Source organism: Procambarus clarkii, chromosome 35 (assembly GCF_040958095.1).
Source record: "Procambarus clarkii isolate CNS0578487 chromosome 35, FALCON_Pclarkii_2.0, whole genome shotgun sequence".
NCBI classification, from domain to species: Eukaryota; Metazoa; Arthropoda; class Malacostraca; order Decapoda; family Cambaridae; genus Procambarus; species Procambarus clarkii.
Window position 1 is genome coordinate 27,893,467 of NC_091184.1, and position 11,299 is coordinate 27,904,765.

The following is an 11,299-nucleotide window of genomic DNA, read 5'->3' on the forward strand; positions in this document are numbered from 1 at the left end:
TATACATTATAAAACACTAACAATAATGTCTATATTATTTTAATTAGCTTCAGTGGCCTTAGAAAAGGTTGGAATAGGATAGGGTAAATGACGTACGCTTAGATTAATATATTAACAGATTTGGTTATTGAGAAACCATGACGTCAACTGGCATAAATTTTGGCCCTTTTTGAACCACAGTGTAGAGCTAATTCACACTTCAAAGAAAATAATAATAATAATAATAATAATAATAATAATAATAATTATTATTATTATTATTTACAAGAAGGTACAATGGGTATGTGAGATTACATAAGATTGGAATTTTTACATTTTAGCAACGCCACTAACACGCATAGCGTTTCGGGCAGATGTGCAGTGAATTTTGTAACAACAATTAAACAAGGCATTTATAAACTGCTTTATCAGTACACATAAAGCAAATAATTATCATAAGGCACCAAGGTTTATAGTAAGGGAACTATCAGGGAAAGCGCCAAGCCATTACAACTATAGCACTTAGATGGGATCAGGCTTGGGCTACTTTTGAGAGCCCCGCGCTCCCAAATTATCAATTTCGCTACTTGCTACTTTTTGGGTTAATTTAAAAGCAAGATGTGCTAATTTGGGCTATTAATGTTAAGAATGTACGATTGCGAGTTACATGAAAGTAACTAAGCTATAAATAATTGTAGTTAATCTAACTGAATAATTTACTCGAATAAGAGGGCAGAGCAGCGTATCATTATTTGTGTCAAGGCAACCCCCTAATAATGACGTCTCAAGTTAGGTAGCCATGCAGCCCATTTTTATATCACATCTGTTATATCCTGCAATATTTAATTATCACTTTATTAACACTTTAAATAATTAACACCACTTTTTTGGGTAAATTTAAGTTAAAGCAGAATTCCATAAGCAGGACTGGTGGGCTGAACTAAGATGATTTACTAAGTGGATGGCACCTATAGCTGATCCCTTCCTGTGATTGGCTGTTGTGTGAATGTCAACAAAGAATATCTACCAATGATATGCCATTTATTATACACCCCATATCGTCTTGTGGGCGGAGCTTGGAACCCCCTACCCGAGCACAACAACCCGCCTTATGGGTTGCTGTTTGGCTATTTATAGTGCGTTGGAAAAGCAACAGATGGCGTTAGTTGTATTTTGTAGGGTAATTTGTTATAAGTGTAATTTGATGTCAACAGATGGCGTAAGCTGTATCTTATGGCCACTGTTGACCAGCCAGTTGATAGTGTTCTTATCTGCCAACAGATGGCATCAGCTGTGTTATTATTACTTCCGAATTCCCTTTTAACACTGATCTACAAATCCCTTGGCTTATGATTAGGTTTTATACCATTTATGATAAGTATTAGATAACTGGAGTTCCGCAATTACTTTTATTTATCAACTGTTCAGGATATCATCATATAATGTCTGGTTAGGACGTACTGCTCTCGATTGATGAAGATTAAGCCACCCAAGAGGTGGCACGGGCATGAATAGCCCGTAAATACTGCTCTTGTAATATTATTCAGGGGGTGGGGGAATTATCAAGTGAAAGCGCCAAGCCATTACGACTATATAGCACTCAGAAGGGATCAAGATACGGATTATCAAGTGAAAGCGCCAAGCCATTACGACTATATAGCACTCAGAAGGGATCAGAATACGGATTGGGATGGAACGGGAGAAAGGAATGGTGCCCAACCTCTTGGGGGGTCGGGGATTGAACGTGGACCTGTATGAAACAAGACCGTCGCTCTACCGTCCAGCCCAAGTAGTTAAGCGTAATATTATTAAACAACAATTTCTGCATATAATAACAGCATTTCGCACTAAAAATACTTGAATATATTGAAATTTGGTAGTGAATTCCAATCTAGGAATCTCCTATGACTAAACTGTACTTTTTAATCATTTTTATGTACTTACTACTTATTATTAAATTATTAAGTACTTACTATAATAATTAAATAAATTATTTTATTTAATATTTAAATTAAATGATAAAATAATAGGTAATAATAAATCATTGTGTAGGGGGACAGGCAGCCAGTGTATATATACATGTTAGGCTTATACCAAGGTGCCACAAAGGTGCCACAAAGGTGCCAAATTAAAGACTGGGTGCTGCCGGGGCGGGCCCAAGGGCTGCTGGCGGCCCTGGCCAGGCTGAACTTCCGCGCCCTTATAATCACCATTGTTTAATAATCTTCACAGGGAGAAACAACTGTAAATATAGGAATAGTTTATTACAACATACACGGTAAAGAAAACAGCTCGGACACTAAGGAAATAAAGCTGCCGAAAAAAACATTAAAGTCCACTTCAAGTTCAAGTATGTTTATTGAGACAATAAAAAAAATACATCTCAAAGGGATAGCGTAGCTTAGGCTATTTCTACCCCCACCCCCCCCCTCTACTTCAAGTCCCTCAAGGGGCGCACAAATTCAGTGAGTACAAATACACAAATCACAATACAAGAATCCCATTTAACATAGCAGGTTAAAATAGGAAGCACAGCATATAAGTGTTACAAGAGAGTTACAAGTTACAAGGGAACAAGTGATATATATGTGTGTGTGTGTGCAGAAATAAAATTAATAAAACAATGTACATCGTGTAGTGTACTCTATATATCAAAATATATTACTTTGAAACCCATATCATTCACTAAAAAAGATTGGGCTACTCTTATTTCAAATTCGCTACTTTTAGAGCGTCAGCTCGCTACTTTCCGCAATTTAGATCTGCAACCCTGGATCAGGCATGGGAGACATCTCCCGCCAGGCAGGGTGCAGTCGCACCTCCACAGATCTCCAGTATCAGCTCTTGATACTGGTAATGGCTCAAAAGGCCCACCACTTATGGGCTATTCATGCCCGTGCCACCTTTTGGGTGGCTTAATCTTCATCAATCAATCAATGGGATCAGGATAAGGATTTGGGATGGAACGGGGGGAAAGGAATGGTGCTAAACTACTTGAATGGTCGGGGATTGAACGCCGACCTGCATGAAGCGAGACCATCGCTCTACCGTCCAGCCCAAGTGGTTGGACGGTAGAGTGACTGATACCACAGTGCTGCAGTTTGAGGTTTACTCTGGTGTGTGACGGTGAGAAGGTTACACTTGGAAGGGGTAAGAATAAGGATTTGGGATGAGAGAGGGGTGTCTTTTTTTTTTTTTTTTAATGGTGGGACATTTTTCACTTGGACGGTCGGGAATTGAACGCCGACTTGCATTAAGCGAGACCGTCGCTCTACCGTCCAGCCCAAGTGGTGGTGGAGGAATCACTGGTTATTGAAGTATTTGTAAATACCGACTTCGAGGTTGCTGAGCGTGTTTTCGTGCTTCAGGAAGAGGTTAGCCTGGTGCCACCCCCGGGCGAGCGCTCTCTGCTCCTCTATATCAGGTAAAATAACATTTATCTCATCTTCGTCGTCGTCACTTTCGGTCTGGTCAGTCAACCTCTCTTACTCCGCCTCTAGCTGTCCCGCTTCTAGCTGTGCAGCCACGAGCTGTCCTGCCCCCAGCTGTTCCGCCTCTAGCTGTCCCGCCCCTTGCTATTCCGTCTCTAGCTGTCCCGCCTCTAGCTGTGCAACCACGAGCTGTCCTGCCTCTAGCTGTCCCGCCCCTTGCTATTCCGTCTCTAGCTGTCCCGTCTCTAGCTGTCCCGCCTCTAGCTGTCCCGCCTCTAGCTGTCCCGCCTCTAGCTGTCCCGCCTCTAGCTGTCCCGCCTCTAGCTGTCCCGCCTCTAGCTGTGCAGCCACGAGCTGTGCAGCCACTAGCTGTGCCGCCTCTAGTTGTCTCCTCTCTTCTGGCATCTCTGACCTGAAAGGGAGATAATCAGTCCTAAAAATAAGTGGGTCTACCGTACGCTTATCAATAAAATACTCATTACCATCATTTATAATTTCTTCCACCGGCTCGCCAAAAACGTTCTGAGATTCCCAATAGATCGGGAAAGAATCAGACATATCTACATCCACAAATCTCTGGTCAACGTACATTCTACCTGGATTAAATATCGGATTTTTGCCTAGCCATTAAATTGAAATAAGCTACTCGTCGAATTGCGGGTTACAGTCATTATAGTCAGAAATCTGTTGGGCGTCAAAACTAGGCTGCGAGTGATTAGGCATTGTGGAAAGCCTAGTTTTGCCGCCCCATTTGGACTGTGAGGGGACGGCATTTTTGAAAGAATCAGAACCGCCAGTAGGACATTGATAGTAGGACATTGGAGTAGGACAAGCGTTAGAGCCGCCAGTAGGACATTGATAGTAGGACATTGGAGTAGGACAAGCGTTAGAGCCGCCAGTAGGACATTGATAGTAGGACATTGGAGTAGGACAAGCGTTAGAGCCGCCAGTAGGACATTGATAGTAGGACATTGGAGTAGGACAAGCGTTAGAGCCGCCAGTAGGACATTGTGTCGGGTTATTGGTATAACTCATGTTTGGGCTTCGTATGGGTATTGAGGAAGCCCTATTTCGGGAGTCTTCATTCCTTCTGGAGTCTTCCCTCCTGCTGGAGTCTTCATTCCTTCTGGAATCTTCCCTCCCTCTGGAGGTTTCACTTATTCTGGAGTCTTCCCTCCCGCTGAAGGCTTCCCTCCCGCTGGAGGCTTCCTTCCTTCTGGAGGCTTCCTTCCTTCTGGAGTCTTCCCTCCCGCTGAAGGCTTCCCTCCCGCTGGAGGCTTCCTTCCTTCTGAAGTCTTCCCTCCCGCTGGAGGCTTCATTCCTCCTGGAATCTTCCCTCCCTCTGGACGTTTCCCTTATTCTGGAGTCTTCCCTCCCTCTGAAGGCTTCCCTCCCGCTGGAGGCTTCCTTCCTTCTGGAATCTCCCCTCCCTCTGGAGGTTTCCCTTATTCTGGAGTCTTCCCTCCCACTGGAGGTTTCATTCCTTCTGGAATCTTCCCTCCCTCTGGATGCTTCCTTCCTTCTGGAGTCTTCCCTCCCGCTGGAGGCTTTTCTCTCTCTGGAGGCTTGCTTCCTGGAGTTTTCCTTCCTTCTAGACTATTCCGTAGTGCTGGACGCTTCCATCCTTCTGGAGGTTTCTTTCCGTGGCTCACTTCGAACAGGACGACTGTTGCCTTTGTATGGCATATTATGCTTGTAGAAGTTAAAGCAATTATATGCCTATTTCCTTCAGTGTATGTAACCTAAGTTTGAAGGTAATGTCAGGTCATGTATATAATTATGCTGAAAACATATAGTTATTTTGGATCTTTGGTGCATCAGTTGTATGTGAAACGAGGCGTGTACCTATTCCGTGTGAATTACTCCTCTAACAAGGAATGAGTTTAGTTTGGTAATAGCTAGTAGATACGACACATTGAATAAATATATGGCACTTGTTCATATAATTAGCGCTTCCATTATTAGAATTATTTATCCATTATTAGAATGGAGTGACTTGTATCCATTCCAACAGGGTCTGAGACATTTACACTGGCGGGCGGCGTTCTTGCCAACTATATGGCTGTTAAGTTGAAAATTGTAACTGTTAAGAGCATTCTATTGTGGTTTTAATATTGAACAATTATACATATACGAAACAGACAAATCTGGTGTCCGAAATAGTAAAAATATTAGTGTGCGATGTGATCAATGTAAGGGGGATATTGGGTGTGCCTCGTATCCCCTACAACAACAAGAAGTTCGAGAGCGGTGAGGCCGCCACCTACTAGCTTCAGGATGTCGTCGAATCTAAATCAACAATATACTACCGCCGCTACTTTCTCGGAAACGTAAGTACCTGCCGCTTTACTTCTCTCACCCTGCCTAGCCTGGCCTGGCCTGACCTGGCCTGACCTGGCCTAGCCAGACCTGACCAGACCTGACCTGGCCTAGCCTTACCTAGCCTAGTCTGAATTGGCCTAGTCTGACCTGACCTGGCCTAGCCTTACCCAACACTAATCACCACACGTGACAGCCCAAACGAATCGCAAATAAGTACACGTAACAAGTCATATGCCCGGACACTCTTTCACCTTGGGGACTGAGTGGTAACTATTGTATAGAAGAGCCGGCTCCCTGAGAGTGGTAAGAGGGCGTGATAAGAGGCTAACGTGTGATCTTGAAGGAAGTCGATAAAGCAGACAATTTTCAAAAGGAAGGGCAGCATAACGAGCAGACAGGAATGGACAGACAGTCGGTTATCCCATAATGTGTAATACGCCCCGCACAGCATGGGTGGAGTGGGGGGGGGGGTTGTAGCAGGGTACAGTATGGTGATGGTGCGGGTGAAGTACACACCCACTGAATTCCTGCCATCAATAATTGTTTTCATAACCATTAGAACAATGGCATCCCTCCAAATCAAATCATATATCAGACGTCACCCTATCCCCACTGGATTTTGAAGAAGCCATAAACAGTATGCCTATGCACTCTGCACCAGGCCCGGATTCTTGGAACTCCATATTCATAAAGAACTGTAAAAAACCACTATCGCAGGCCCTCCACATTCTGTGGAGACAAAGCCTAGATACTGGCGTTATTCCTGATATACTAAAAACAGCAGAGATAGCACCACTTCATAAAGGAGGAAATAAGGCAGAGGCAAAGAATTACAGACCAATAGCACTAACATCGCACATCATAAAAAAATTTGAGAGAGTGCTAAGAAGTAAAATCACAAAATACATGGAATCACAGCAACTCCATAACCCCGGACAACATGGTTTCAGAACAGGGCGCTCTTGCCTGTCGCAGTTGCTGGACCACTATGATATGGCATTAGATGCTATGGAAGACAAACATAACGCGGATGTAATTTACACAGATTTCGCAAAAGCTTTTGATAAATGTGACCATGGTGTTATTGCACATAAAATGCGTTCAAAAGGAATTACCGGAAAAATAGGCAGATGGATCTACAATTTCCTGACCAACAGAACCCAATGTGTAATAGTCAACAAAATAAAATCCAGCCCATCAACCGTGAAGAGCTCAGTCCCCCAGGGTACTGTGCTTGCTCCAGTACTTTTTCTCATCCTCATTTCGGACATAGACAAGAACACAACCTATAGCACTGTATCATCCTTTGCAGATGACACTAGGATCTTCATGAGAGTAGGCAACATAGAGGACACGGCGAACCTCCAGTCAGATGTAGATCAGGTCTTTCTATGGGCTACAGAAAATAATATGGTGTTTAACGAAGATAAGTTCCAGCTCATGCGCTATGGAAAAAATGAAAATATAAAAACGGAAACCACGTACAAAACTCAGGCAAATCATAACATAGAACGAAAAGGCAATGTAAAGGATCTGGGTGTACTCATGTCGGAAGACCTTACCTTTAAAGAACACAATAAAGTAGCCGTCACAACTGCAAGAAAAATGACAGGTTGGATAACAAGAACTTTTCACACTAGAGATGCTATACCGATGATGATACTTTTCAAAACGCTTGTGCTCTCTAAGAGTGGAGTACTGCTGCACAATGACAACACCTTTCAAAGCTGGAGAAATTACTGACCTGGAGAGCATGCAGAGATCCTTTACTGCTAGAATCCACTCAGTAAAACATATAAACTATTGGGACCGACTAAAGAGCCTAAAACTGTACTCCCTTGAGCGCAGGCGGGAGAGGTACATAATAATTTACACGTGGAAAATATTAGAGGGGCTGGTCCCAAACCTGCACACAGAAATAACATCACATGAGACCAGAAGACATGGCAGGATGTGCAGAATACCCCCGTTGAAAAACAGAGGTGCAACTGGTACTCTGAGAGAGAACTCTATCAACATCAGAGGTCCGAGACTGTTCAACACGCTTCCACTACACATAAGGGGCATAACTGGCCGACTCCTTACTGTGTTCAAGAGAGAACTGGATAAGCACCTCCAAAGGATACCTGATCAACCAGGCTGTGACTCGTACGTCAGGCTGCGAGCAGCCGCGTCCAACAGCCTGGTTGATCAGTCCGGCAACCAGGAGGCCTGGTCGACGACCGGGCCGTGGGGACGCTAAGCCCCGGAAGCACCTCAAGGTAACCTCAAGGTAAGGTAACCTCCAGCCACCATCCTTCCACTGACCCCCTCCTCTGGTCCTCCACCTCAGACAATAACCCCCCACACCCCCTCTCCCTTCCAGACATCAGCATGTCAAAATCAGTACCATAATGTGTTTAAACTATTTAAACTAAGTCATTGTGTATCTCAAGGTATCTTAATTCATTTGAAAGTGTACATGTGCATTCGTTCATATACTCTCCTAATTGTGCTTGCTGGGGTTGAGCTCTGGCTCTTTAGTTCCACCTCTCAACCGTCAATCAACAGGTGTACAGGTTTCTGAGCCTATTGGGCTCTATCATATCTACACTTGAACCTGTGTATGGAGTCAGCCTCCACCACATCACTTACTAATGCATTCCATTAGATATAATCATATATGATTACACATAATCATAATCATTCCATACACATAATCATATATGTGTACGTCAACGTATACATACATGCGTATATATACCTCATATTAAAATACTGATAAACGAATGACCATGAACAAATTAATTTATAATTGTAGCATTATATATAATTTTAATAGACTAATTACGTGTTTATACATTTGAATGGTCCAGACAGGTGGCCAGCCTTGGACATGTACACTTCTGGTAGGCACAATGACCTCATGTTAGACCCTTGATAGATTATGTGAGAGAGAGAGAGAGAGCTGGGGCAGGGAGGTGCGTGCCCCAGGGAGATAATCCATGCCCATGCCCCGCCTCGAGGTCAGTTCTCGAGTCACACCAAGAATAACAATCGAGCAAGTTGTCCTGACCAGGATGTGGCATATTAGGGAGGGTTGAGGAATAGGAAGCCTGTCTGATAGGGCTCTTGGCAAGCAGCTCTCCCTCAGTCTACCTATCTATATGGAAGAAATGTATCTAGGCCCTCCTCCCCCCTGCCTATTCTCTCTCCCCCACCTTTCTTCCTTCATTTCCTCCCTCCTTCCCTCCCCCTCACTGGTGAGAGAGTAGGAGTGTGAGAGTGGTTAGAGAACTCGTAGTTCTCACGCTCGTGAAATTGTCTGCGACCCTGGAGGAGTAGAGCGGAGGGGGGGTGAAAGTAGGCGACGATGGAGGAGTAGAGGGGAGCATTATATGCAGTGAACGATCCTGAGTTTAATTTTTTAGTTATATATAGTGACACCTCGGCTTACGAATGAATATTTATGAACTTTTCGGGTTACGAGCCTAATTTCTTCGAAAAATTTGAATCGGGTTACAAACTTTGCCTCGGGAAAGGAGTTTGTTGATATACGTATAGGCTGACCTAGTGCGTTATGGCATGGTGATCACGCCTCAGTTTACCAGTGTCTCCTGCCTAGTAAGTATCGCGCCTGAATTCTTTGTAAAGCATTACATTTGTTTTGGGATTTTTGGCTATTTGAACATAAAATTTGTTATGATATATCTTGCCATGAGTCCCAAGAAAGCCAGTGGTAAGGTTCAAGCCAAGAAAAAACATGTGAGAATGACCATACCTTGAGGTTACCTTGAGGTGCTTCCGGGGCTTAGCGTCCCCGCGGCCCGGTCGTCGACCAGGCCTCCTGGTTGCCGGACTGATCAACCAGGCTGTTGGACGCGGCTGCTCGCAGCCTGACGTACGAGTCACAGCCTGGTTGATCAGGTATCCTTTGGAGGTGCTTATCCAGTTCTCTCTTGAACACTGTGAGGGGTCGGCCAGTTATCCCCCTTATGTGTAGAGGAAAAACAAGAGAGCATTCATAAACATCAAAATGGTGCACAGGTTGTTGAACTAGCTAGGCAGTACAACAAATGTATGTCAACAATATGCACTGTACTTGCTAAGAAAAAGGACATTATGAGCATTAAAGTGGCAAAAAGCATATCAACAATCCCGAAAGAAAGAACACAAACACTTGAGGATGTTAAAAAGTTTTTATTAATTTGGATACACAACAAGGAGTTAGCAGGTGATAGCATTTCAGAGGCCATCATTTGTGAGAAACCAAGGCATTTGCATGAAGACCTTTTAAAGAAAACCCCTGGAACGAGGGGAGGGGGAAAAGATGAATCAAGTTTGAAAATGTGAAAAGTTTGTGTGACAATAGAGCCTCGTGGAAAACTTTTGCTGTGGTCATTACCTGGTGGAATGCACCCAGGATGGAGTATTAGGGCTATACATCTTTTAAATCATAAAAGTAATAAACATTTCCCATCAACCTTACAAACAATATTTACCTATTTTCATGTATTTCCCCCATGTGCATTTTAACAAAGTTGCTAAATTGCCTTTATCATTCTGTAAAATTTCAATTACAGTACTGTATGTATAATTTTGTTAGTATAAATGGACTGAATATTCTGAAATTGGTATTAATTTTACAATTTCAGATTCAAAGGTGGTCTGGACACCCAATTTGGTCAGACAGGTGAAGAGAGCATTTAGGATACCTGTAGTTCGAAGAGATGAAGATGGTCGCAATTGTGTTCGAAGAGGCAAACGCACCCCTTTGCTCCTGACATTATGTTCAACCATTGACCTCTGCACACCTAACACAAGGTAGGTTGAAAACTCCTCCTTCATGTCATTGGTACATTAGCCAGAAACTCAGGGCTCATGTAGGAATATCCCTAAAAAAAAAAAAAGTGGCCCCAACAATGCATCCTCCAAGTCTGGAGGATGAGCAGGAGCATTGTCGAGAAGCAGGACCTTTAGTGTCAAACTTTTCTCATGCAGATATTTTTTGATGGCAGGGCAAACCACTCCACATCACAGTTTTTCTGCATGTTATATATTTTTTAAAACTCTTGGATTTTTGGAATGATACACGAGCAAGGGTTTAATTTTCAAATCGCCACACAGTACAAGAGTTAGCCTATCCTGACACAAGTTAGCCCAAGTTAGCTTGTGTCCGGGCAGTGACGTCTCCTCTTGGGTAATGTATGTCCTCTTCGGCAATTTTTTCCAGAATAGCCATGTCTCCTCACAATTAAACACTTGTTGTGAAATATATCCATCAATACAGTATCTACAAAATCTTTAAAATCACGAACAAATCTTTCAGCCCCTACTTTGTCTGAGCTGGCACCCTCACCATGCCTCACAACACTATGAATACCACGTGTTTTTTCAAAATTTCTCAAACCATCCCCTACTCACCTTAAACTTTTTCGTATCTGCAAAACTTGTTCTAGGGGGTTTTCTTTATAAGATCTTGCATGAAGATTTCATTGTTGACCAAACCACACACTGGAAATTGAATAGACGACGACATTTCGATCCGTCCTGGACCATTATAAAGTCGATTGTGATGAGATGAGGGA